The 22,687-nt window shown below is 38.6% G+C and overlaps 7 non-coding genes across 7 annotated transcripts; all 7 read right to left on the minus strand.

The window, feature by feature from the left end:
* Window positions 1–13,645: 13,645 nt before the first annotated feature.
* Trnal-uaa lies at window positions 13,646–13,765 on the minus strand. The gene is made up of 2 exons: window positions 13,728–13,765; window positions 13,646–13,691 (listed from the first exon to the last, which is right to left on the minus strand). It is a non-coding gene; the product is annotated as a tRNA-Leu (tRNA).
* A 74-nt stretch (window positions 13,766–13,839) lies between these two features.
* Window positions 13,840–13,959, minus strand: Trnal-caa. Its single transcript has 2 exons — window positions 13,922–13,959; window positions 13,840–13,885 (listed from the first exon to the last, which is right to left on the minus strand). It is a non-coding gene; the product is annotated as a tRNA-Leu (tRNA).
* A 77-nt stretch (window positions 13,960–14,036) lies between these two features.
* Trnam-cau lies at window positions 14,037–14,156 on the minus strand. The gene is made up of 2 exons: window positions 14,119–14,156; window positions 14,037–14,082 (listed from the first exon to the last, which is right to left on the minus strand). It is a non-coding gene; the product is annotated as a tRNA-Met (tRNA).
* Window positions 14,157–14,229: 73 nt separating this feature from the next.
* Trnal-caa lies at window positions 14,230–14,349 on the minus strand. Its single transcript has 2 exons — window positions 14,312–14,349; window positions 14,230–14,275 (listed from the first exon to the last, which is right to left on the minus strand). It is a non-coding gene; the product is annotated as a tRNA-Leu (tRNA).
* Window positions 14,350–14,816: 467 nt separating this feature from the next.
* Window positions 14,817–14,936, minus strand: Trnal-uaa. Its single transcript has 2 exons — window positions 14,899–14,936; window positions 14,817–14,862 (listed from the first exon to the last, which is right to left on the minus strand). It is a non-coding gene; the product is annotated as a tRNA-Leu (tRNA).
* A 74-nt stretch (window positions 14,937–15,010) lies between these two features.
* Trnal-caa lies at window positions 15,011–15,130 on the minus strand. The gene is made up of 2 exons: window positions 15,093–15,130; window positions 15,011–15,056 (listed from the first exon to the last, which is right to left on the minus strand). It is a non-coding gene; the product is annotated as a tRNA-Leu (tRNA).
* A 467-nt stretch (window positions 15,131–15,597) lies between these two features.
* On the minus strand, window positions 15,598–15,717 carry Trnal-caa. The gene is made up of 2 exons: window positions 15,680–15,717; window positions 15,598–15,643 (listed from the first exon to the last, which is right to left on the minus strand). It is a non-coding gene; the product is annotated as a tRNA-Leu (tRNA).
* Between the last annotated feature and the right edge of the window lie 6,970 nt (window positions 15,718–22,687).

A 22,687-nucleotide genomic window follows, 5' to 3' on the forward strand; every position in this document is an offset into this window, starting at 1 on the left:
AATACTGAGACTTGGCGACTACAACATGAATTTCAAGATAACAACTTTTTAATAAAAATTTAATGGTAATAATATTAACAATCCAAAACATCACATGTGCAAAAATGGGTTTTCTGTATGTTTCATAATCAGTCAACAATTTCAGTGAATTTAAAAAATTACAAAAAATCTTCCTAATTGGCAAGGTCAGAATAAATACTTCCAGGCTAACACAGTTTAAACTGTAAGGTTGTTCCATAAATCAAAACTATCACATCTCTTATGATTTTGATACTTTATTGCAAACAATTTGTGCAAGAACTTCTTTAACTACAATGCTTCTGGAATGGTCAAATTACATTAATTGGCAAGGTCAGAATAAATACTTCCAGGCTAACACAGCTTAAAGAAGAACTCCAAGGTCAAATTCAATTTTGGGTTTGAACAATTTGTATGGGGAATTATTGGTTTATCCTAATTGTCGCTAAGCAATCAAAACGGTGTTGAATTTGACATTTTGACAAATTTGACAAAAACTGGAAGGGTATTGAATACAAATTTGAATTTGACCTTTGAGTTCCTATTTAAACTGTAAGGTTGTTCCATAAATCCAAACTATCACAACTATCACATCTCTTATGATTTTGATACGTATTTGCAAACATTTTGTGCAAGAACTTTCACTGCACCACCCGAGTTTCTGAAAACCAATTTTTCAAGATTCTTGCAGTAAACAACTGGAATCGTAGTTCAATTTTTAACAGATAGCTTAATATTTATGCACAATTTTTTACCCTTTTGGTAATGTTTGTATAAAAGTACAAGCTCCCATTGGGAACAATAATCAGCTCTCGAATATTTTTTTGTAAGGATAAAATGGACACAATAGCTTTTCAAGGCTTTTATCTGGCTCAATGCTCATACTAATTAAATGCGAAGGCGTTAGTTTTCGACAATATCATCAATCATTAATGATGAATAAATACAGTTTCCTTTGTGCTTACTAATTAGTATGAGCTAAATTATTTCATCGAAGCTAATGACGATGAAATAATTTAGCTCATACCAATTAGTAAACACAAAGGAAACTGTATTTATTCATCATTAATATTGATATTGTCGAAAACTAACGCCTTCGCATTTAATTAGTTTGAGCATTGAGTCAGATTAAAGCCTTGAAAAGCTATTGTGTCCATTTTATCCTTCCAAAAAAATATTCGAGAGCCGATTATTGTTCCCAATGGGAGCTTGTACTTTTATACAAACATTACCGAAAGGGTAAAAAATTGTGCATAAATATTAAGCTATCTTTTAAAAATTGAACTACGATTCCAGTTATTTACTGCAAGAATCTTGAAAAATTGGTTTTCAGAAACTCGGGCGGTGCAGGGACTAGAGGGTTAACTACAATGCTTCTGGAATGGTCAAATTACATTAATTGGCAAGGTCAGAATAAATACTTCCAGGCTAACACAGCTTAAAGAAGAACTCCAAGGTAAAAATTCAATTTTGGGTTTGAACAATTTGTATGGGGAATTATTGGTTTATCCTCATTGTCGCTAAGCAATCAAAACGGCGTTGAATTTGACATTTTGACAAATTTGACAAAACTGGAAGGGTGTTGAATACAAATTTGAATTTGACCTTTGAGTTCCTATTTAAACTGTAAGGTTGTTCCATAAATCCAAACTATCACAACTATCACATCTCTTATGATTTTGATACGTATTTGCAAACATTTTGTGCAAGAACTTTCACTGCACCACCCGAGTTTCTGAAAACCAATTTTTCAAGATTCTTGCAGTAAACAACTGGAATCGTAGTTCAATTTTTAACAGATAGCTTAATATTTATGCACAATTTTTTACCCTTTTGGTAATGTTTGTATAAAAGTACAAGCTCCCATTGGGAACAATAATCAGCTCTCGAATATTTTTTTGTAAGGATAAAATGGACACAATAGCTTTTCAAGGCTTTTATCTGGCTCAATGCTCATACTAATTAAATGCGAAGGCGTTAGTTTTCGACAATATCATCAATCATTAATGATGAATAAATACAGTTTCCTTTGTGCTTACTAATTAGTATGAGCTAAATTATTTCATCGAAGCTAATGACGATGAAATAATTTAGCTCATACCAATTAGTAAACACAAAGGAAACTGTATTTATTCATCATTAATATTGATATTGTCGAAAACTAACGCCTTCGCATTTAATTAGTTTGAGCATTGAGTCAGATTAAAGCCTTGAAAAGCTATTGTGTCCATTTTATCCTTCCAAAAAAATATTCGAGAGCCGATTATTGTTCCCAATGGGAGCTTGTACTTTTATACAAACATTACCGAAAGGGTAAAAAATTGTGCATAAATATTAAGCTATCTTTTAAAAATTGAACTACGATTCCAGTTATTTACTGCAAGAATCTTGAAAAATTGGTTTTCAGAAACTCGGGCGGTGCAGGGACTAAAGGGTTAACTACAATGCTTCTGGAATGGTCAAATTACATTAATTGGCAAGGTCAGAATAAATACTTCCAGGCTAACACAGCTTAAAGAAGAACTCCAAGGTAAAAATTCAATTTTGGGTTTGAACAATTTGTATGGGGAATTATTGGTTTATCCTCATTGTCGCTAAGCAATCAAAACGGCGTTGAATTTGACATTTTGACAAATTTGACAAAACTGGAAGGGTGTTGAATACAAATTTGAATTTGACCTTTGAGTTCCTATTTAAACTGTAAGGTTGTTCCATAAATCCAAACTATCACAACTATCACATCTCTTATGATTTTGATACGTATTTGCAAACATTTTGTGCAAGAACTTTCACTGCACCACCCGAGTTTCTGAAAACCAATTTTTCAAGATTCTTGCAGTAAACAACTGGAATCGTAGTTCAATTTTTAACAGATAGCTTAATATTTATGCACAATTTTTTACCCTTTTGGTAATGTTTGTATAAAAGTACAAGCTCCCATTGGGAACAATAATCAGCTCTCGAATATTTTTTTGTAAGGATAAAATGGACACAATAGCTTTTCAAGGCTTTTATCTGGCTCAATGCTCATACTAATTAAATGCGAAGGCGTTAGTTTTCGACAATATCATCAATCATTAATGATGAATAAATACAGTTTCCTTTGTGCTTACTAATTAGTATGAGCTAAATTATTTCATCGAAGCTAATGACGATGAAATAATTTAGCTCATACCAATTAGTAAACACAAAGGAAACTGTATTTATTCATCATTAATATTGATATTGTCGAAAACTAACGCCTTCGCATTTAATTAGTTTGAGCATTGAGTCAGATTAAAGCCTTGAAAAGCTATTGTGTCCATTTTATCCTTCCAAAAAAATATTCGAGAGCCGATTATTGTTCCCAATGGGAGCTTGTACTTTTATACAAACATTACCGAAAGGGTAAAAAATTGTGCATAAATATTAAGCTATCTTTTAAAAATTGAACTACGATTCCAGTTATTTACTGCAAGAATCTTGAAAAATTGGTTTTCAGAAACTCGGGCGGTGCAGGGACTAGAGGGTTAACTACAATGCTTCTGGAATGGTCAAATTACATTAATTGGCAAGGTCAGAATAAATACTTCCAGGCTAACACAGCTTAAAGAAGAACTCCATGGTAAAAATTCAATTTTGGGTTTGAACAATTTGTATGGGGAATTATTGGTTTATCCTCATTGTCGCTAAGCAATCAAAACGGCGTTGAATTTGACATTTTGACAAATTTGACAAAACTGGAAGGGTGTTGAATACAAATTTGAATTTGACCTTTGAGTTCCTATTTAAACTGTAAGGTTGTTCCATAAATCCAAACTATCACAACTATCACATCTCTTATGATTTTGATACGTATTTGCAAACATTTTGTGCAAGAACTTCTTTAACTACAATGCTTATGGAATGGTCAACATTAATCAGATGCATCATGAGATGAACAGTAAGCCCTGAACTCTCGAATAGTGCTGCTCTTCACACCGCCTTTGAGTTCAAACACAACCAATTCAATGAACTCCCAAACGCCAGAACACTCCTCCTGGTAGCTCAAGTCGAAGACAAAATGTGTTTTGAAACACACATCCAGTGCTTTCACAAGGGATGACTGTTCAAATGCATTTGCTCAAAAATTACGAACACTTGCTGTGGAGCCAGTGCAGACCCACCTAATATCAGCATGGTTGCGATCTGGTGTCCCTGTTGATGTCTTTCAAATACTGGTCCAAACTTGTGTTTTCCTGCATAAAGGGGAATAATATTAAACACAATAGGTTAAATTTCAATGGGGGTGCAGTACAAATTGTATGACACGTGTATATTGTCTGTAATGAACTTAAAGTATTGTAATATTACAATTAAACCAATTTTGCTGTAAAATAATGATTTAATCTGATTGTCTTAAGGATGGGGGTACACACAATGTCAGATTAAACCATTATTTTATATCAATAGTGGTTTAATTATCATATTACAACACTTCAATAGAGACAACGTTCCAGTACTGCAATGTATGTGCAATACAATTTGTACATGATGTACATGCACATAAATTTAAAAAAGTACAAATACAAATTGAAATAAAATAAAATAAATAAACAAATACATAGGGGCTTAAAAAATAAACAAATCAACAAAAGGTTCAATGATGGAGACTTGCAGTTCTGGAATAAGGTGATAGGATCCCAGGAGGAGAGATAATTTTGGTGCTATATATGCAATCCCACATAACAAACAGTAGGCTACCTGAAAACTTTGATTTTTCTTGATCTTTATCTGATTTTTCTTTTTGTTCTTTTTCTTTCGTCCTTTTTTTTTGTGTGGGGGGGGGGGTGAGATTTCTTGAATAATTCCTTTAACAGGTTAAAATAAACAAAGGGTAGATGTGTTTGTGCGATTCCCCTCTCCCAGAATTTGCATTTTAAGTCAGTTGTATCATTTGTCAGTATCTTGTAAAGACAAAATGTTGAAAAGTTATTTGATTGTTCTTCTGAACAAATGAGAGATTAAAGTTAGCCCAATCATTGGCCTGATGCACCGTGGCTGTATGCAGTGGTGGTGCTTTAACACAGTGGCGATGTACATGTGTACAATGGTCTTCAACGATGCATGCTGTACGTGTACTATGTGCACAATACGGGGACCATTGATCAGACCTACGTATGTATTTGTGATATTCAAGTCACTGTTCAAAAGTGTTGTCAGTCAAAATATGACGTTCAACTGTCCCTTTATCTGTGCTAACTCGTGCTAACGAGTCGTGTATAGTCTATCACTACAGATAATAACATCAATACAGAAATATGTTATAGTACTTACCTTCAAACGTCTCAACTAAATGAGGGAAGTTCCACTCAAGAAGGTTTTTTTTTCATGAGATCCATTTCGTTACGTTGTGTGTGGTTACACTGTGGTACTGCAGAGCGCGACCCCAGCAGACAAGTCACACGCTGCGTATTTTGCACAATACTTGAGTAAAATATCGTGGTTTACTAAACACCATGTAAACTTTTACAACCAGTTCAGTAAAATTTGCATAATATGTGTTTAAAGTTGCTAAGTTATGTAAACTATTAGTTTTACTAACTATTTGAGTAGTTTTTTATTTACACAAACATTTTGTTTAAATTTTTCATTAATTTTTACTTATGTTAAGTATTTTTTCACTTAACACATTTAACATAACTTTTTTTTACCATTCTTTTTCTGAGTGTACAGGAAGATCTTGCTGACAGTTCAAAGGACGCGCACGCCTAGTACTCAATAGTGCATAATAATGTTACTTAAATAAAGACACTGAACACCATTGGTAATTGTCAAAGACCAGTCTTCTCTCTTGGTGTATCTCAACTTATCCATAACAAACCTGTGGAAATGTAGACTCAAGTGGCCATCGAAGTTGCGAGATAATAATGAAAGAAAAAACACCCTTGTCACACAAAGTTTTGTGCTTTTAGATGCTTGATTTCGAGACCTCAAAAACTAATTCCGAGGTCTCGAAATCAAATTCGTGGAAAATAATTTTTTTTCTCAAAAACTATGTTACATTCGTGGGTGCCACAATGTGTTTTATACTATCAACCTTTCCCCATTACTAGTTACCAAATATAAGGTTTTATGCTAATATTTATTTAGAGTATTTAATAGAAGAAAACAGGAATGATTCGTTGGCCGTATCCGAATTGGCGGCTACGGCTACGGCATATATTACATTATTGCAATCAAGATTTATTAATATCTACAATTTTTGGGGTATTTTATAGCAAAAAAAATCTCAACAAATTACATTACTTTGTCATTTTTTAATTGTTTCGACAATCTTAAGACATCCTGTGCCACAGCTTTGACACCCTGCCTTGAAAATTGCATATTATGACCAATGTCGGTTCAATGCCGGCCCAATGGTGGCCGTTACCAAATCAGTATTGGCACAAAAAAGTTGTTTTATACCATTATTTGCTAAAATGGTGTGCCACTTCGAAACCATTAATGTCCCAGAAAAAGTTGTCTATACCTTTTTGTCAAAATGGCGTGGCGCTAAAAAAAAAGTATTGGCCAGAAAAGATTGTCTATGGTGCAGCTACAAAACCAGTGTTGGCACAATAGAGGTTTTCTACCATTTTGCCAAAATGGTGTGCCGCCAACAAACCAGTAGACAGATGACAGAAAGTAAAACTTTCATTATCAAACGAAAATTCAACCAGCATTTTAACTCGTAAGTTTTTATTAATAAAATAAAAATGCAAAAAGTATATCAAATATATTAAATTTAAATGAAATTACTTTGCAATAAAAAAGTTCATTACAATAAAGTGTAGTTGTCCATGATAAACACAAAACATAAAAAATGAAAAAACAGCAGCAATGAATAAATCAAATTAAAAATGCTATGTAAAAACCAATAAAATAATAAAGGAGGTATACATTTTAGAATTTTGTTTTATTAATAGTATTCGGTTTCTCAAAATGCCGGTACCATCAGGGGTCGATTTCACAGAGAGTTAGGCCTAGTCCTAACTTCGGACATAGTCCTTGGAGATATAAGAACTAGTATGGCTAGTCCTAAGTTAGGACGATTAACTCTTCCTAACTCGAGATAAGACTAGTCTTAACTCTTTGTGAAATCCACCCCAGCTTCAATAACTTGCAATGGCTGATTCCTTTTTAAATATCAAGTCGGTTTAGTAATTAGAACATTATTTCTTTACCGTTTTGCCAAAGCCAGTATTGGCATGATTGGCCCCGAAAAGGTTTTCTATATGACACCATTTTGACAAAAATGGTGTGCAGCTACAAAACCAGTATTGGCTCAATGAGAGGTTTTCTGCCTGTTTTCCCAAATGGTGTGCCACAAAACCAGTATTGGACCACTGCAGGTTTTCTACCACTTTCCCAAAATGGTGCACCGCTACAAAACCAGCATTGGCCCATTAAAGGTTAATCATTTTGCCGAAACGGTGTGCCGCACAAAACCAATATTGGCCAAGACAGGCAAACCTCCGTCCTAACTAAAATAGTTTGCCTCTATAAAACCGACATTGGCCCAGTGTGGGCACTTTACTAGCAAGGACATGACGCTTGACCTGAAGAAGGCCAGCACTGGCCCAATTCTGGCTCAATATCATCATCACAATTAACGGCACCGTATCGAAACTCGACGCCGGTACATGCCACCATTGGCCCGATACTGTATTGTTTGTTAGGCTATAACTGAAAAAAGGTTTGAACATAGGTTGTGAAGTTCTTGGGATATTGTCCCACTTCCGGTTGACCTGGAAGTAGAGCTAGGTCAATATGGGGGCCAAATTGTATTAAGGTTAATCCTTAATGCCCAAAGAGTCTATAAGTAAAAAAGGGTTTGAAAATTAGTGGTGTAGTTCTTGAGGTATGGTCCCACTTCCGGTTGACCCTGAAGTAGAGGTCAACAAGGGGACACATTTTTCAAAGTTAATATTTAACACAAAGGAGTGTGCAACTGAAAAAAAAGTTTGAAAATCGGTTGTATAGTTCTTGAGATATGGTCCCACTTCCGGTTGACCCGGAAGTAGAGGTCAACATGTGGTCGCGGAAACTGGGACAAGTTTGAAATAGGTTGTATAGGTCTTGAGATCTGGTCCCAATTCAGGTTGACCCGAAAATAGAGGTCAACATAGGGTCACGGTGTTCCAAAGTAAAAATTTAAAAGGAGTCTATAACTGAAACAAAAAATGAAGATTGATTATGTAGTATAACTGAAACAAAAAATGGGCCAACTTCCGGTTGACCCGGAAGTATACTTCTTGAGATATGGCGCTCTACTAAGATTTACTAATTAAATATGCAAATGAAGATCACAAGGTTAATTAAATAATAATTTAAAACAAAATTACGTTTAGAGTAAAGCTTATATTCAAGCTTCAATTTTATATAAGATTAAACTCTTTTATCTTTATACTTTATACACCCCCCCCCCCTAAATTAAGAACTTTATATTATACGTTTTTCGCTTTGGATTCAATTAATACGTGCCTCTTCGTTTATTACAAGGAAATATTTGTATAATACTTTACCTAGCCTTTTATAAAACGTGTTGAGTGCGTCCCGGTCTGTGTTTGTCCATCACATTCATGATGCACATAATATGTGTTTTCCATCAAAACGGTTTTTGTGTGGTCATAATGTTCTCACCTCCGGGTCTGTTTACACAGGGCTACTTGTATGATTTCAGATTTCCCCTTACACACAAAACTATCGGTAGAGACTCTTGTTCAAAAACATTTCCCTTCACTGAATATAAATAATTTGTATTTCCCCGGCATACACCATTTCCGGAAGACGACAACCAATTGTGGGACATAGATAACCCTTCCACACCCTATCCTACCCATTTGTTATTATTATTATTATCTTTTTAGAAAAAGCTGATTAATTTGATGTTTGTTGTGTTCCCCCTTACATAGTTATAAAATGGTACTCTTCTAAAAATGTTTGGCAAGTCAGTCAACCCGCTGGTGAGTGTAATTTATTCCTCCATGGTGGTGTGAACTAGAAAACAACTAATATCCACAATCTACACAATCATAGGTTTTGAAGTAGGCCTGCACCGACCGGACGCAAAATTCGGATATCCCAAAATCCCATCACCGGTTGCAAAAGTTGACCGATTGCAAAAAGCCACCACCGATCCCTAAAGTTGACTGATTGCAAAAAGCCACCTCCGATCCCTTAAGTTGACCGATTGCAAAAAGCCATCACCGATCCCTAAAGTTGACCGATTGCAAAAAGCCACCACCGATCACTAAAGTTGACCGATTGCAAAAAGCCACCACCGATCACTAAAGTTGACCGCATGCAAAAAGCCATCACCGATCCCTGAAGTTGACCGATTGCAAAAAGCCATCACCGATCCCTAAACTTGACCAACTGCAAAAGGCCACCACCGATCACTAAAGTTGACCACCGATTGCAAAAAGCCATCAACGGTCGTGAATATGCATGACCGATCGCTATATACCATCACCGATCATGAATATGCATGACCGATCGCTAAAATGGACCACCGATCGTGTTTTATCACCGCTCGCTAAAGTTGATCACCGATCGCATAGGACCACCACCGATGACAAATTTGATCACCGGTTGCAAAAGACCATCACCGATGATTAAATGCCTCTTTGGCGTTCCATACGCGAAACGCATCATTGTAACCGCTAATTCGGCTTCGGTCTTTTTTTTTTAACAACCATGTTACATACGGTGTAGGTTTCATTATGAACAGGCCCAAAACAGGTGTCACCGTATAAGATGGTAAAGATGTGAAGGTTAAAAAATTTCACAAAAAGGAACAGTTTATTAGGAGATGAAACCCCCTCGGATCCACCAACTGATGAAGATGATTTACCCCTATGATTCATTTACCCCCCTCTCCGTGTGAACCAAAAACAACTGCCAAAGTGGCATGAGATGATGAAGTCTCCCTTTAAGCCGTTCACACGTCACTCTTGATTGACAGGTCTGTGACACACCATCAAGCCTACTTCCCCCCGGAGTCCGGAGGGGGGAGTGATGACGTGGGTCCCTGATGGGACCGTACAGCTCCATTCGCATGTCAAACGTGTTGCATGTTCGTAATATATCCACCGTGGCTAATAACCCTCACGTTGTGACAATGTTTAATCCTCAAATAGAACTCAAAGAGAGACACACAATAATGAGATGAAAGAAAGCCCCCCCCCACCACCTGAGTTAATAAAAAAGACAAATCTGAACGTGTGAATGAGCTCGTTTGCTGTACATTTAGCAGGTGTGTGTAGTCCAGTACTAATCCAGATGATCATAGGGCGCGACACGCACTCCTTCAAAACCCCGCCAAAAATGTGCGCTTTTTTTTGCGAAATTATTTTTGAGTGGAAGTTCGAAAGCGGCCGCTATAGTGTGGAAGGTTTTCAAAAAGATAGGGTCAATAAAGCACTCCAAAAAGTGCCTGGTCATTACATTGACCCGTTAGACGGGTCCGTATGGCTCACCCATTACCATTCGCGGGTCAGTAATACCCTGTTCTCCATCTCGGCAACTGACCCGTGACCTGATATATAGAGTTTCAAAGGAGAGGCCTCAATAATGATTTGTAGCATCTTCCACTGTTGTAGTGTAATGGCAAGGACTATAATATTAAGGAAAGCAGATTGAATGTCCCTATATTTAGAGAAGAGAAAGTTAGCAAACAATGAGATTAAAGCGAAAAACAAATTTCATTTTGAACAGGAAACGGTTGCCGTTATTAAAGCGGAATGGAAAATGAGGTGAACCCAAAGACTCTAGAGTTTGTCCATTGAGAACCTTTGATATGAAATAATTTACGAGAGGTGCCGATTATCGAATAGCTACGGTAGCAAACAGCAAGTCAAAGACAAACGGCAGGCTGGCCCGTTCCGTTTAATGATCAGATTTGGCACCGTAAAGAGCACTCGTGTCTGCGTGGATCGGGCCCGCACGTATCGATCGCTCTCCATTTTCCCGCCAAATCTTTGACCTCGCGAGATTTGGCGCCCAAACTGTTATGCTTAATGTCTGAGAGACCCAAATTCAAGTCATTTTATGTACGTCGGCAGCCGTTGATATCATCACGCGACAGAGGGAGAAAACACGCTCTTCGTTTGGGGGTTGGGGAGGAAGTTGTCAAAGTGGGAAATATTAATCGATCAAATCCTGTACATTGTCAATTTTCTAAAAAGTTAAAACAACATAAGTTTTAAGGCCATCCGATTATAATTAAGTTATGGGATATTTTAGATATTTTAACTTTTTCATGGAACAGCTTTGGTGTTTACGTGAAAGTGTGGTTTCTAACCCGAGAACCATCCGAATGGTCGATGGTCGTGATTAATTTATTCATCCTAATGATGTCTTTCTTTGGATTTGTTTTAAAATGAACTATCACGCAATCTTACCCTTGCCTAATCTGACCCCTTGCTTACGTTTGTACACCACACCGTTCGTGTGGCAACATAAAGTACAATCTATGGCCGTGCCCAAATTGGCGGCTACCAGCTACGGCTTCGGTGAGCTGTAGACGCAAATTCGGATGGGGCCTCAGGAGGAAGGAACGGTACATAATTTTTGGATTTTATTTCTAGAAAATTATGAGCACAGAGTTTGTTAATCCAGGCCGTGTCCGGTTACAGCTGTGGCTGCAGCTAGTGGGTCATGAGTTGAGGCATAGGACGTCCGTAGCAAAACAACCTTAGCAACAGCCGTAGCCGTAGTTGTAAACGCCAACATGGATACGACCCAATAAAACTGTTCGAGTTTTGTATTGAATCAAACTTCAACATGGTGCTTCATGACACACAGGTTCCAACACAGTGAGCCGTTTTATAGTTTGTTTTTGCTGACCTATTTTCGCTATTTTTGAGAAAAACGAAACTGGGATAAGATCTACGTTCGTCATTTTAATAACATTGCCTTTGGCACAGTGATGGGCAGCGGTTCGTTTGTTACTATGCGGGCTACTACTTTAATGCACTTTATGGCGCAGGAAAGTAAACATTGAACACATTTCACAAATGATATTTCGCAGTTTATGACCATTGTACAGTCATTCATGGCTGTTGTAAATACACTTCAAATGGATTTTACACACTGCCTTGTTTAAAGACTAAACCGACTCTGGGAATTCTCATTGGAGAGTGCGGGTGTTCTCGACAAAAAAAAAAAGGAAAGGAGAACATTGTCCGGAACGATTTCCTTATAGTTTTCGTTGTGTACACACCATTTTAATACTGTGCTCGATATGAGGCTTGGCATATAACCCCAACCTCATTATTAGCCTGCATGTGTGCTTGAAATCCCAGGATTTTTTTTAGAAGTCTTAAGGAAGGGTGGGGGGGGGGTTCTACTATACAAGAGAAATAGTGTGTAAACGTTAGGGAGCATCCCCCCTTTTTTTTTGGGGGGGGGGGGTACCCTCTGCCACATTATCGGGCTTTATCACAATCTACCGTATCTGAATATGTTCAGAGGAAACTGATCGAAACCCCAGTTACTACCTACGCGGATCCCCGCCTTGAAAGTCCCGACACAAATATTTCAACCATTGGTCATACCTGCAAAATTAAAAACAGCACCAGTATAAACAAAAACCACCGTGTGGCCCCATTAAAATACCTCGCAGATGTCATCATATTATAACGGGGCACATACCAGTTGTATTACGATGACAATAGTCACACCTGTGAATCTCGGATGAATACCGGTATGCTGGTTGGGCTGGGCTTTGTATACCTTTTACCCTTATGGGTCGCAACCCAATGGGGCTGATACCTGCCTCAAGAGGGTTCAAGTGGTCCGTACGGGCCCCGGAGCTGAAGCCACTCCAACCGGGTACACAAAAACCCGAAACTAGGGGGTTAAAAAAGTGCTCAACTGGACGCCGACCCGATCTCCAACTACTTGGGAAGAACAATACACCTTTTCCCATCTATGAGATGGGTAATTAATCTTCACAATCACTTTGAGATAAGAGTAAGCCAGGACGAGGAGCGGTTATGGATGGTTTACACTGGTCGGTGACCCTAGGATAAGTATTGAGGAAACGTTATCCCTGGAGACACTTAAAAAAATATTTGAAACATAAGTACACGAGGATAAGTAAAAGGTTATCTTTATCTAACTAAGGACAGGTTCAGGGTTGAAGGGACGGTTTTCCAAGAGAAATATGATTCGAACCAACTCCTTCAGATTGCGGAAATGGAACGAAACCTAGCATGACTAATCACGCTCATAATTACATGCTCTCAATTTAATATTAGTTTAAAAAAGTGTCAGAAGTGGGATACGAATTCACACATCTGAATGAAAACCACCAAAGCACTCACAATCATGGTGCTATAAGGACAAAACTATAATTTACCGTGAGTCTGTCATCTTAGATGGGATGCATGCAGCCGCCCCGTGTACTTGTTGTTTCCGTAAGAATATTGTAAGATTTTGGTTTGATGCTGACCCAGGTTTTCAAAGGAGACCCGATGAAGAAACACACTGAACTAATCCACGCCTTCAAACGGAGAATCACACGTGTTCATTCCAGACAAGGTTTCCTACACTTTGTTCAAAAGACAGCTTGTGTCCAAACTCACTATGTTGCTTTGTTTATTTAAACTGAGAAAACAATTGTCAGCAGTGGGATTCGAACCCACGCCTCCAATTGGAGACCAGAATCCTCACAATCACTGTATTCAGTGAAGGCTTAGTACCTTAAGTCTGGCGCCTTAGACCGCTCGGCCATCCTGACAAGATATTAGACAGGTAAACTGGTACGCGAAAATAATGGTGAAAATTCAATTCAGTCTCTAAAAATAAAAGTAATGTCAGAAGTGGGATTCGAACCCACGCCTCCAATTGGAGACCAGAACACTCATAATCACCGTACTCAGTGAAGGCTTAGCACCTTGAGTCTGGCGCCTTAGACCGCTCGGCCATCCTGACACGATATGAGACAGGTATACTGGTAGTACATAAAAATATGGGTGACAATTCACATCTTAAAACGAAACAAAAATTAATGTCAGAAGTGGGATTCGAACCCACGCCTCCAATTGGAGACCAGAACACTCATAATCACTGTATTCAGTGAAGGCTTAGCACCATGAGTCTGGCGCCTTAGACTGCTCGGCCATCCTGACACGATATGAGACAGGCAAACTGGTGGGCAAAAAACCCGGGTGAAATTCACTTCAGTCTCGACAATAAAAGTAATGTCAGAAGTGGGATTCGAACCCACGCCTCCAGTTGGAGACCAGAACACTCACAATCACCCTACTCGGTGAAGGCTTAGCACCTTGAGTCTGGCGCCTTAGACCGCTCGGCCATCCTGACACGATATGAGACAGGTATACTGGTAGTACATAAAAAGATGGGTGACAATTCACATCTTAAAACGAAACAAAAATTAATGTCAGAAGTGGGATTCGAACCCACGCCTCCAATTGGAGACCAAAACACTCATAATCACTGTATTCGGTGAAGGCTTAGCACCATGAGTCTGGCGCCTTAGACTGCTCGGCCATCCTGGCACGATATGAGACAGGCAAACTGGTGGGCAAAAAAACCGGGTGAAATTCACTTCAGTCTCGACAATAAAAGTAATGTCAGAAGTGGGATTCGAACCCACGCCTGCAGTTGGAGACCAGAACACTCACAATCACCATACTCGGTGAAGGCTTAGCACCTTGAGTCTGGCGCCTCAGACCGCTCGGCCATCCTGACACGATATGAGACAGGTATACTGGTAGCACATAAAAATATGGGTGACAATTCACATCTTAAAACGAAACAAAAATTAATGTCAGAAGTGGGATTCGAACCCACGCCTCCAATTGGAGACCAGAACACTCATAATCACTGTATTCAGTGAAGGCTTAGTACCTTAAGTCTGGCGCCTTAGACCGCTCGGCCATTCTGACAAGATATTAGACAGGTAAACTGGTACGCGAAAATAATGGTGAAAATTCAATTCAGTCTCTAAAAATAAAAGTAATGTCAGAAGTGGGATTCGAACCCACGCCTCCAATTGGAGACCAGAACACTCATAATCACCGTACTCAGTGAAGGCTTAGCACCTTGAGTCTGGCGCCTTAGACCGCTCGGCCATCCTGACACGATATGAGACAGGTATACTGGTAGTACATAAAAATATGGGTGACAATTCACATCTTAAAACGAAACAAAAATTAATGTCAGAAGTGGGATTCGAACCCACGCCTCCAATTGGAGACCAGAACACTCATAATCACTGTATTCGGTGAAGGCTTAGCACCATGAGTCTGGCGCCTTAGACTGCTCGGCCATCCTGGCACGATATGAGACAGGCAAACTGGTGGGCAAAAAAACCGGGTGAAATTCACTTCAGTCTCGACAATAAAAGTAATGTCAGAAGTGGGATTCGAACCCACGCCTGCAGTTGGAGACCAGAACACTCACAATCACCATACTCGGTGAAGGCTTAGCACCTTGAGTCTGGCGCCTCAGACCGCTCGGCCATCCTGACACGATATGAGACAGGTATACTGGTAGCACATAAAAATATGGGTGACAATTCACATCTTAAAACGAAACAAAAATTAATGTCAGAAGTGGGATTCGAACCCACGCCTCCAATTGGAGACCAGAACACTCATAATCACTGTATTCAGTGAAGGCTTAGCACCTTGAGTCTGGCGCCTTAGACCGCTCGGCCATCCTGACACGATATGAGACATACAAATATGGGCGACAATTCACTTTAATCTTGAAAAAATAAATAAGTTTAAAAACAAAAGCTATGTTAGAGGTGTGGATCGAACTCACGCCTTAAAACGAGTCAGGGTTCTCCACAATCTCTTTCAATACCAGATAATGAATAAAGTACAGTAAAGAGTAACATATTTAAAGTAAACCAACAAAAGTCGGCAGATGCGATTTAGTTTGTTCAGTAACTTGAAAAGTGCAATCATTATGTTGTGACATCCTTTCTCTTTGTTCACCAACAACCTTAAGCAGTTAAATCAAAACTTCTTGGAATTAGTAAAGTATGGCAAGAAACAAAACACTTTGGTCAATAAGTCATCACTGACAGGTTTTCCTTTTGTGGCCCACAAACCCCCAAGTTCAACAGCCCGAGGGTAACTGGGCACCATTTCTCCCCACAAATGTTGTTCTAATCTGAACAGTGGTTCTCGTCTTACACCATCTGTGTATGTGCATATGTCATCGATGAATCTCCAAGTCCAAAGGTGGCATAGTGGTAGGCGTATGGCTGTACCTTTTAGGTCGCAACACTAATGGAAGCAAGTGGGCCGTATCCTTAATGAAAACAAGATTGAAAGCCAGTATTGTCTTTATTTTCCTGGAGATCTCTCTGGTTAACAGATATTCACCTCAAACTTAGATCATCTTCGGGATTGATCAAAATGAAGGAGTGGAACCAGTGTTTAAAGGCACCGGACAATTTTCAAAGACCAGTATTCTCAAACAAACGCATCGATAACAAACTCTGTGAAAATGTTGACTCAACTGACCATCGAAGTTGCAAGAGAAATAAAAGATAAACACCTTTGTTGCACAAATTTGTGTGCTTTCAGATGCCTGAAAAGTAAGTTTTGTGCTAATAATTGTTTTGAAAAATACCAATAGTTTCCAGTGCCTTTAAGTGTGACTCAGTTGGTGGTTGCTGGGGTGGGGGCTGAAGGGGATTTCAAATCTATATCACCCAAAGCCGACTGCAATCAGCAATACAGCACTTTAGGTGATTGCGAACCAGACTTGGATGCTTTCTGATCAGGGTGCAGCTTAACGAAAAGCAATAAATTTACCAATTTTGAATTTCCATTGCGGTACAGTATTTAATTGTCTCTGATGACAAAGTTGACCATAAATAACTGCATGGAGCGTAGGTTACCAATTGAACTGGCTTTCATTAAATTTACGGTCCATTTAAATCCATCGTTTATTTCCTATATACATGTACATACAAGCGATTGTGCAAAATATAATGCCATTCATACACTGGGTCTCGATTTGGTTAAAATACAAATAACCTACATGTTAGTTGAAAAATTATCAACAAACATACCTTATCAGGGCGCCACCATTATACTTTTTACATTCGCGCATGCGCACATATTGGTTGGCAAACGCCATAGAGATGTGCACTCTATAATGCTGTACTCTCACACTTGGGCGAATATCTTGCGAATATGAATGTTTGAAATTCGCGATGAATTCGCTCAAATGTTGCGATTTGATAGTAAATATGTTATGGTCGTCCTTAAACCTCTCCTTACAAATATCTTACGCATAATACGCACGCTTTACCAACAGTACCAATGGCTTACCAAATGCTTATACGCAAATCGATGGCGAATTACCGTCTTCACAACATTCGCTGAATGTACGGAAGTGCTTCGTATTGCCCCTCTCACAGTGTGGCGAATGTTCTTGCGAAAATGAACATTTGAATTTCGCGTTGAATTCGTCCAAAATGGCGGTTGGATAGTGACTATTTTCATCTCGGTCTCACCCCTCGATCGTCCTCGGTCGGCCCTCTCCTTACCAATATCTTACGAATATATTACAAATGATTACCAACGCTTGCCAATGCCTTTACGAACGTTGCAAACGCTTACGCACGCTTTACCAACGTTACCAATGCTTACGAAAATCACGCCGAATGACCGTCTTCGCAACATTCGCTGAAATTTACAAACCGGTTTGGAAATTGAGCGATCTTCGTAAGGAGGTGGGGAATAATTTTGTGAAGTTTCTGAATTTGTTACCAACGCTTACGAAGACACGGCGAGTGTTGCGAAGCTTGAGCGATTGTCAATATTTCCTTCCAATAGCATATTCGCTAGCATATTCGCCGTGTGAGAGCAGCATAAAGTGACAGATCTTTGTAAGGAGGTGGAGAATGACTTGTGAACGTAGTGAATTTGTGTCGAATTTTGAGCGACTGTTCAATATTCCGTTCGTAAGCACATTCGCTAGCATATTCTTCCTAGTGTGAGAGTAGCATAACAGACGCACAATCGCGTCCAAAACGGAAGGCACTAAATACTAAACTCCACAGCGGTTCGGCCCATCGGAGAATACCCGAGCGAGAATGACCTTATGACGTCATTTTGCATATGCTTGCTTCTTTTAAACATGAAAATATTAACAACCAGGTCCTAGTGGTTAGTCCACTCTTATGTAACAACTCCCCAAACCTGCTGCTACAAATGTACTTTAATATAGAGGTCTGAAGCAGTACTGATCTTTTAGAACGAAAATATTAACAACCAGGTCCTAGTGGTTAGTCCACTCTTATGTAACAACTCCCCAAACCTGCTGCTACAAATGTACTTGAATAAAGAGGTCTGAAGCAGTACTTGCATCTTTTAGAAATGAAATCATTAACAACCAGGTCCTAGTGGTTAGTCCACTCTTATGTATTAAACAACTCCCCAAACCTGCTGCGTGGGGGATCGTCGCGAACCGTGCCGGAAGGTTCCGAGAGCACACGAAAAGTTCCGAACCGCTGTAGAGGTTAGTTTTTAGTGCCTTCCGTAGAAAACGGCATTGTGGTTTCTCATTTTGACAACCGTAGTGTGTGTGCACGCGCTATGTGCAATTTACATAAATTATGTCGTGGAAATGGTCTTTTGCTGCTTTGTTGAAGGTGCGCTAGATCTAAATAATATTGATCAAAATTTTAGTATCATTTTTTTGAAGATTCTGAGGGTGAAAAAAATATATAAAAAAATGCCTTTCCATGACGCAACCGTTTTGATTTTCGCTGTACGGCTGTTTGACAATCCCCATTTAAAAAAATCTAGTCGCAGCCAATATGTTTTCTCAGCACACACTCGCATGTTGTGGCATTCTGTCTACATTGAGTGCACACAACACAAGCATCCGACTTCATGTTATACTTCAATCGATAGCAATACGTGCGAACTGCAGAGTAGGAGAGACTTTGCATATGTATTTATACAACTAGACGGTTCGGAAGTGCATTTCCCCCTTGGTAAAATGCTTTTGTTTCCTCACTTTGAGGCTCCATTTTGAGAGGTTTTGGCGCCACAATGTTTTATCAGAATCACTGGTTTAATGCCGTAGATCAGTTTTATTGCCATCTTCTTGCAGCAAACGTGTTTTCACCGCCGTTGTTTCAATGACTGGAATTTCACAACAATTATAAATTGCCCTTTGGTGGGCAAGAAGGCTAGTGAGGTCAAAGGCCAATGTCAGAGGCCACGGTGAGAAAGGGGGAGTCCATGCACCCACTCCAGTTTATTGAAGAAAGTCCTGCCCGGGAAAGATGGCAGTTATACTTGAACAGGTAAATACCCAATCTTACACCAAATCACCATAATGCGCTCTCTTATTAGCAACTATGATGTCATGACCAATTTATTCATAACCCCCACTCTATATAGACGCGTATCTATATAAGGGTTGCAAGCAAGACACATTTTCCTAAAAATTGTTGCCATGTTTATTTGAATAATTCTTGCTTCATGTGCAAGTTTTTCTCTACCTCACAAAAATCGTGGGAAATAGCCTGGTACCTGATTAAGACCCAAGATTTAGAACTGTTATTGTCAGTGCAAAGTCGGTGAACCATAACACAGACGACAATAAAGTGTAACAGGTCGTCCATTAAAGGCATGGACACTGTTGGAAAATACCATCACATCCTGAAAACTGACTCGGTAACGAGCAAGATGGAGAGTTGTCGATAGTATACAAAACTTTGTGGGAAAAGGTTCCCTATAGTGTAACGTAGTTTTGGAGAAAGAGGTAATTTCTAAGTCAAATAATAAAAGACCTCAGCTGAAGCCTTTTATTAGGCCTATGCATCTGAAAGTACACAAAATTATGCACCCATGGGGTTTTTCATCATTATTCTCTTGTAAATTCAATGACCAGTTTATCCCAAAATTTTCACAGCTTTAAAAACAATTATATTATGCACATTTTGAGATATTGACAATAACCGATAGTGTCCAGTGCCTGCTGACCATTAAACCACCCTTTTTAATAAAATTGTGTACTAGGCCTACATGTCATATTACACAAGTTCCCAAACGAGCTTCAGGGGATAAAAAGAAACACTTTATCAATTTCAATCCAATTAAGTTGGTAAAGGAGAGAGAGAGAGAGAGAGAGAGAGAGAGAGAGAGAGGCATGACCCAATTTAGAAACAATTACTTAGGTTAGGGTTCTTCACGAGGGAAACGCAACACTATTGAAAGGGGAAGGAAAGCTATTTAGGAGGCATCAATAAAGACCAATTATTCTGATTTATACATTTGATTGTCCCACTTCCATGCTCATTTGAGATTGCGGAAAGGTTAGCCTAAAAGGCATTGGAACGGGCAATTTTTTTTTTCACTTGGTGTATCCAAACAAACATAAAATAATAAATCCGTGAAAACTTGGACTCAAAGGGTCATCGGATAGTCTTAGTGCAAGATAGTTAAAGAAAAAAACACTTTGTTGCACAAACTTGTTTGCTTTGCATGTGCCTAAAAAGAGCTAAGGCCGGCAAGAAGTATTTTTGTATTTGGGTGAGCGATTACCTCTTTCTCAAAAACTACATAACTTCAGACGGAGCCGTTTCTCACGTTTTACTATCAAGAGCTCTCCATTGCATGCTCGTTACAAAGTAAGTGTTTATGCTAACAATTATTTTGAGTAATTACCAATAGTGCCGAGTGCCTTTAAATGGACTTCAGGTCCCTGTTAAACACTGGTGAAACCCTGGAGTAAACATCATTCTAGAATGAGTCATCAACAAATCCAGAATTGTTGCTGTTTTAAAAATAGCAGTATTAATGGACATAACCTGAACAATCTGACGTCACACTTCGAGGTTCGTGAATAACACCACAGAGTTGTCTCGAGCCTGCGCCAATATTTTGACGGTCACGTGGTACGGATGTACATTTGAACTCGCATTCATTTCGCAATCAAACTCTACAGACACAGTTAATAATAAATCTGCATTATTATACTTAAATACATGTACGTTGTATCCAATGAAATTGCGTGTTTGTAAAACCAATACCTGTCCTTGCGATAAGAACACAAAAACAGTATATAAAAGATAGAGCTGCTCCAACAAGAGAGGGCGCTTAACCAGTTCACTGGCTAGAGGAGGACAATTCAAAAGAGGGCGCTATCAGGAGAAGTTTGTACGCAGTTTGCCAAATGGGGTGGGGGGGGGAGGGGGGCGACGACACACACTGAATCTCTCTGTTTATGCATTAATTATAGATAAGAAGTAGTTAACTTAACTTAACTTAACTTAAATTAACTGAACTTAAATGCATTTACAAAGCGCTTTTTAAAAGACTGTTTCAAAGCGCCGTACAGTCAAGAAAAACATTTAAAAGCAGGATTTAAAAAGATGAGAAAAAATAGCAAAATGTTTTTTTAAAATACACAACAGTTAAAAAAGTAGCAAAAATTTAGTAAAACATTGCTTTATAAACAATCATTTGTAAAAAATAAAATACAAAAAAAATAAGTGTCAAGCGGACCCACAACCCCATTTCTGATAAAAAGGAGACCACATTGAAAAAAAGCTAAATCTCATCTGAGCCGCAAAACGCACACTATAAAAATTTACATGACAAAGGGCATAAAAAACTTTGCCAAATCCTTTTGCTTCGGGCTAGGCATAATAAGTGTTTTTAAGTTTGGATTCTCTCTAACATCTTCTGACCCAGTGGTGAACAGTCCAGGCGTCAAACATAATTATTTTAAAGGAGCAGTCAATATTGCATTTCTTGTTAGTGTATAATACGCACGTAACTTTATTAAAACAAATTGTATTAAAATGTATTGCCAACTTTGATACTTTGAATATTGTTGATACTTAATTTGTGAGGGTTATCTGGTGTCAAGAGACATTTGGATGAAAATGATATCAATCTTTGCAACTATCAGGGCGTGTGCACACATACACAAGTTTAAATAGAGGCGAACACGACATTTTTTAACTTATGCAAATTATTTTCCGTATATATTTGTTCTACTGTTTTGATACTTTATTTGTAGGGTTTCAAGAGACATTTTCATCAGTACTGATTTGCATGCAGATTTGGGGTAAAATCTGTATCACTTTTACAACTACAGGGTGACCGACACAGGCAGAAGTGTAAGTAGAGGCGAAAACATCAATTTTTTATTATTATATGCAAACTATGCATAATTTATTATTTTTCACTGCTTACTTTTTAAAAACTTTTTTGTTATGTTGTTTTTGAGGATTGTTGTTTTGAGAAACTGTTGCAAAAAAACCTCCAAAAACCCAAACAATTGTGTTGCAATTTTGTCTACTGTCGGGCAATTTGTTTGCTCAGATTGACTGGCAAACTATAAATCAAATTTGCATTTTTACTCGAGTGTTATAAAACGTCATGTGAGCTAACTTATATGACGATAATTACTTTCGAGTAACAATAGGGCAATTTTGAGAGATGGTGGACACGATAGTAAATCTGTCTGTATACATCAAAACCACTCAGTGCACTCCTGTTATGGCTACCATTTAACTCAAAAAGGCAATACAAAAACTCAAATAATTTCGTTCAAGCAAAGTGCAGTCACCCTCCCTGAGGGTGATTGCACTTTGCCAATAGCTGATACAGCTCGCTGCTCATGGTAACAATGCAGACCCAGTGCA

Source organism: Asterias rubens, chromosome 2 (genome assembly GCF_902459465.1).
Source record: "Asterias rubens chromosome 2, eAstRub1.3, whole genome shotgun sequence".
In the NCBI taxonomy this organism is placed as follows: domain Eukaryota; kingdom Metazoa; phylum Echinodermata; class Asteroidea; order Forcipulatida; family Asteriidae; genus Asterias; species Asterias rubens.